Consider the following 6,000-nt stretch of genomic DNA (forward strand, 5'->3'; position numbering starts at 1 on the left):
GAAAGTACCACTCAGGCTCCCCTGGGAGCAGTCACTGATCCTTCCCCAAACCAGAGCCCCACATGTAGTCGCAATTAGAATTCAAGAAGCACAACCTATTAACAATTAACAGGTTTTAAATATATCAGAAACTAGGGTGGATTACAGCATGCTGGAAAAAAATAAAATAGTGTCTCTCTGTTGGAAGATTAGTGCTGCTGGGTAAACTGATCTCAGATTACTAAACAAAATTATCCTCTTCATTGCAGGGAGGGAGGGAGTGGGGAAGGGGGAGCAAATTATTTATTGAGGTATATATTAGGAAATGACGCAGCATACTTTGTGCAGTTGGGAGCACCGGTGTTTAAAAAACAGTTCTATATAAAAATAGTAATTAAATAGTTACGACAAATTCAAACAAAAACTTGCACTATGCTGTTTATGCTACAGAATAAGTGAATAAATAATTGGCTCTGGTAGCCATAAACAAGTTTAACAACCTTTTAGTCTTGCTCTCTTATTTCAGTTCATTTAATAAAAAGTTAAATTAAAAAACATCTTTCCAACAAAGTTGGATATACGATTGTTTTGCAATGAGTCTGCCTAAAACCACCTGAACTATTACAATGTGCAAGGATTACTATTACAATGAGCAAGGAATCTATACTGGTTTCAGCAGTAATCTCCTAATAGTAGTACTTTTTTTTTTTTTTTTTTTTTTTTCCAATTTCAGAATATGTAAATGTAAGAGACATCTATGACCACTGAGGGTGGTGACAATGACTTTTGAAGCACTTCTGAAATGCTAATGCAGCAACAGACAATTGAAAAGCATAGAAGAACGTAGTAGCTAAACTCTACTGCACCTCCACCTCATTATGCCCCCTGCAAACAGCCATATGCAGTCATAAAGAGAAGAACAAGAGCAGCACAAACATACATGGCATTTCCCCCAAATATATAACTTGCATTTGATCCACGTACTTTTTCCTACCAGAAATTTTGCAGAACCAAGTATGTTTTACGTGTATTTGATAAATCCCAGTGACCTTCTCTTCAATATGCTTTCCCAGGCACTCCCTAAATATTAGAAAACTCCACACTTTGCACTGAGCTCCATTCCCTACAGCCTGCTGTGTCAAGAAACAATTTTTCTTCTTTAAACCTGGCTCCATACAATTCATTTTTCTAAGGCCTGTACCATGTACAAAACCGTAGATGTGTTGCTCAATAATTCTGCACATAGAAGTTGTCCCATTCCTTGGAACATCCTTGCTGCCCTTCTCAATTATAAAAAATTGGTACAAATTCTATCTAACTTTTCAAAATTCTTCATATATTACTCAGGGTGGATCAGAGCAGAACTCTGAGCAGATGTTTTTCACAGAGTTCCATGTCATAAACCCACGTTCCCGCTCCCAAGAGAGAATGGCCAACTCATAGCACATTATTTTGCATGTGAAGTTCTGTGAACTTTTCCTTCCATGTACATCACTTTATAGTTATCTAGATGGAATTTCACCAGCTATTTCTTGTGTATGTTCTCAGTCTCATTACGATCTTTCATATTTTTTTTTTAATTTTTTTATTTTCCTTATCTTTGTTCTTACTACCTTGAAAAACAATTTCCCCATTAGAATACTTCCTCAACTCACCGCTCAAGTAACTTTTTGGCTTGCAGTAATCCTCTTACACCAATTTACTTGGTTTTCTTCAAAATCTTTGCTAAGGGGCTTTGTGAAGAATCTTTTGGTAAATCAAAATATCTCAGACAAAACATCCTTACTCACATATTTGTTGACCCCTTTTGAACATGCTTGTAAAGAAGGTTTCTCCTTTAAAAAGTAATTTATGATGACAATTTCCAGACAGTTTACAGTATGAAGCGTCCTCTCATACTATTTTTAATAAGGTTCCTCTTAATTTGCTTGGCAAAAATATGTCATCTAATAGCTTACATTTTACACAGAATGGTTTTTAAGAACTTGCATTACATTTCACATGATTCAGCCCTCAGGTACAAAAGCAGTTTATATGAGCTGTTACACACTCTCATCAGTAATTCATTTTATCCTTGAGTTCTGTTATAACCCTTGCTAACAGAAACTCTCCCTGCCCTATTTCTATTTTTTTCATGGTACCACAAATTCTTCTTTTGTGCCCTTTGGGAAGGGATCCAGACTATACAACAAGACATCAAAATAGGCACAAGAAGGAGGGGAAAAATCGAGCAAGGGCATCAGGAGAACTTCTTCCATGAAAATGAAGTTCTTGTTATTTTAACATGTCTCTACACATAGCAGACAGCACAAACAACATCTTGTAAGCCTCAGAAATAACTGTACTGATCCTGTTAAGAGGTAAGCTGCTGCAAACAGAAAGGCTGGGTATCATTTTGAAGCCTTTTGATTGAATAAGTTGACACTACATTGCAAGAAAAGCTGTTCTTTTTTTTTATTATTATTATTTTTATTTTTTTTTCTGATATTGCAAACCCAGAATACTTTCATTATTTTTTGCTCAGGTGCGATCTCTAACTTAAAAGTTTCGATAAACCTAGATGTTTATCTGAGCTGAAGCTTTCGGTGCTTGCCTAATATCTAGTTAATAATAATGCAAACTGCTGATAAAGTAGCAAGGCTAAATTGGTGGTTAGACATCTATACTTGTGATGGTGAATTGATCTACATTTGCCATTTCTACCTAATGACCTACTCTCTAAGCTTTCATTGTGTTCCTGATCTATTTAGCTATTAATACACGGTAAGCAAGTGTCCTGAATACTATTGCCACCACTCCAATGAAAATCTGCACCCAAAAGCTATCTTCTCATAACAGAAGCAATAAAGCCTCTGTTCCATGGCACTGGAACTCAAGCATCTCCAAATCAAAGTTTAAAATTGTGACTGGGAATTTACGCCCTCCACTCAGTTACCTTCTATCATGACAACTCTCAGGTCAAATCTAAAGTTGTCTGTTAGAAAAACATTTGTAAACAGAATATTGATAGGTGGCTATGAGAAATTTAATGAAGTATCACTTAAGAAACTTCTGTACAAACACTGACAGTGGCCCTAAGGCATACTGTGCTCTTTTACTCTGATAATTTAATATTTTTAACCATATGTGGAACAAACTGATAACGCAATCCAGTGCTTCCCTCTGGCAATCAAGGGGAGCAAACAGTGACATATATAAATTACCAATGCAGGGCAGCATCTAAACTAAATTCTGGGATTTTTCTCAACTGCTGGGCTACCCTCCTTATGAGTGTGCCTTTTAAAAAAAAAATATTACAAGCAAGTACCTAGGCAAACAGCAACAAACATCCATCAGATCAGATCTTCCCAACATCCTTCTTTATCATGAAGCTGTGTGCTGACATGGGCTCATTCTGTGCTTGAGCTTGAACTCTCAGGAGAGCTGAGCATGCTGCTATTATGGAGAGTGGTGATATGCTGAAGTTTACCATTAATTTAGCCATATCCAAACAGCCTTCTACCACGACAGTACATATAATGATGACCAGTTATTGTGGTGGTTTTACCGTGCTAGGCAGCTGAATACCACAACCGCTCTCTCACTCCCCCTCCTCAGATGAGGAGGGGAAGAAGTAAAGGAAAGAACAACTCACGGGTTGAGATAAGGATAATTTAGTTAAAGAGAAAATATATATATATATTATTAAGGAAATATTATTATTAAACAGTTCAACTAAAGGGAAAAAAGGGAAAGGGGAAGAGGGAGGGGGAAAGGGAATAACAAAACAAAACAAGTAAAGGCTATGTGGAAATGCAGAGGAAAGAAATTACTCTCTACTTCCCACAAATGAGCGATGCTTGACCACGTCCTTGAAGCAGGGCCTCAACGCACGTAGCCGGTGTTCGGGAGGAGGACAGACGTGTTCGCAGCAAGAGCCCACCCCTCCCCTCTTCTTCCTTTTTCCACCTTTTATTGCTGAGTGTGACATCATGTGCTATGGAATATCCCCTTGGTTGGGTTAGGTCAGCTGCCCTGCTGATGTTTCTTTCTTACTTTTTTGCCCAGACCCTTGGAGGGTTAGAGAGAGTCCTGATGCTGTGCCAGCACTTCTCAGCAGCAGACACAACACCAGTGTGATACCACTGCTGTTCTAGCTACAAGTGCAGAGCGCAGCACTGTATGGGCTGCTGCAGGGAAAGTTAACATCCCAGCCAGACCCAGTACTGTTACAGAAGTGAATAGCTATACTCAACAGAGCACATAGTTAAAATGTCCAACACAAAATCAGAAAATTCAGCACTGCGATGCAACATTTGACACGATTAGCAAGCCCAGACTGTCAATAATCTGTTCTCTCCATTTTAGTGATGCTTTTGTCACAAGAGAGAACATATTTCTCATTGGGCTAATGCTAAGAGTAATATACCGTTCAAGTGGACACCACACTGTTTCACATTTCCTTGGTTATTTTGCATTACCAGGAACACCTGCTAAGGCACACCTCTTACTTTTCTTGAGGGAACTCTGTCAACAGTGCCCATGTATCGGCCCTGCTTGGCTAGCACAGAGCATGTCCCCAAGGATGTACATCTATACGGTGAACATGCAGGTCTCCAACCCCAACCTCCTCACATTTCTATCTCAATGCTCATTGCAATGTTTTGGAGTTCAAAAAATCAGACAGATGTAAATGGCTAGTAGGTGAGCCAGGGGAGAGCTCTTTCCAGATTGTCTGATTCAAAGATTTGTGCAAATATTTAATTAGAATAGAAAGAATAACGAACTTGTGACATTATAGTTTTTTGCCATAATCCTGTGGTCTAACTGAGGATTGCTCTTATCATATTTTGTTGTTTAACTACCTCTCTTACTTTGTACTTGCACATCATGCATTCACAAATAGCATGAAAGCTGGATCTTACTGAAGTCAAACCCAACCACGTGCAGGCTGCATTGAGTCCATAACTTTACCATGAGTGTCTTTGGAGCAGCATCTCTCTGTTTTGTTCTTTTTAAAATTCTGAGTAGGTGCCTTTTCCCAAGCCCAGAAATACATAAGTCTGCACTTCTTGCATTCACTGAGAGAAGGCAGGCTACAGGGACTAATATCTCCCTTCCTCCTCACATGGTTCCCAAAATACAGGAACAGCATTGTACTCTGAACACAAATGTCCCTGAATACAACTCCTCACCGTGTTTGCCTCTTCCCCTCTTGATCAATTTGGCAGCAAGCTCCAGCTTCCCCAAGGAAAACAGTGGCTGTGATAGCAGTGACCTCCGCACACTACTACTGGTAAGGGAAATCAGTCTGAAGACATTTTTAAAGCAAAACAAAAATCTTGCTGTAATTCAGATACTAACATGTCAGACACTACAGATACCCAGAAAGAGCTGTTGAAATAACAGTGAGTACTTACAAATTAAAAAATAAAAAGGAAAGAGAAAGCTTTGGAGTTTACATTTCGATATCATTTTTAGTACAAGATGACCAAAAGCACACCCAGAGCTGGGAACAACCTTTTATGTGTTAAGAGATTAAATATTAATAAATTCAGCTTCATCATTTTCCTTTTAGAGGTTACTGTTGAGCTAATTTCATTTTTGAAAATTCTACATTATTTCTGCCAACATAGCTCCAGGGCTGGAACCTTGGACTTGGGACATTGATTTTCTGTCTCCTGCCAGCGGCAGTTAGGCTCCCCTCCCTGCTTTACGTCCACTCCTACGGCATAATGCAGAGTCTCTTAGTGTACTACCGTCTTGCTTGTTCCTCTTGCGAAGTCCAGCCTGCACAGGAAAATCAAAAGGGGTGATTCTCTCTCTGTGCCTGTATCTATAATCACACAGAATACTGAAAGCAACATCTACAGCGATTTACAGATTTGTTTTAGGTTAGAAGAAACCATTACATCTGATTTCCTGAAAAATGCATGACAGTTTCTCACACACTGGAGAGCTTCAGTCCTTCCTATTACAAAGTCTGATAATGTGTGGTCAACCAGAACCTACTTTTTTTTTTTTTTTTTGGGGGGGGGGGGG

At 38.9% G+C, this 6,000-nt stretch overlaps 1 protein-coding gene across 13 annotated transcripts in view; it reads right to left on the reverse strand.

Moving 5' to 3' along the window:
- The window catches only part of ZNF385B (zinc finger protein 385B), a 169,141-nt gene that overhangs the window by 42,707 nt on the left and 120,434 nt on the right, over positions 1-6,000 (reverse strand). The window lies entirely within an intron of this gene.

The sequence above is a fragment of the Oxyura jamaicensis genome, chromosome 7, assembly GCF_011077185.1.
Source record: "Oxyura jamaicensis isolate SHBP4307 breed ruddy duck chromosome 7, BPBGC_Ojam_1.0, whole genome shotgun sequence".
NCBI classification, from domain to species: Eukaryota; Metazoa; Chordata; class Aves; order Anseriformes; family Anatidae; genus Oxyura; species Oxyura jamaicensis.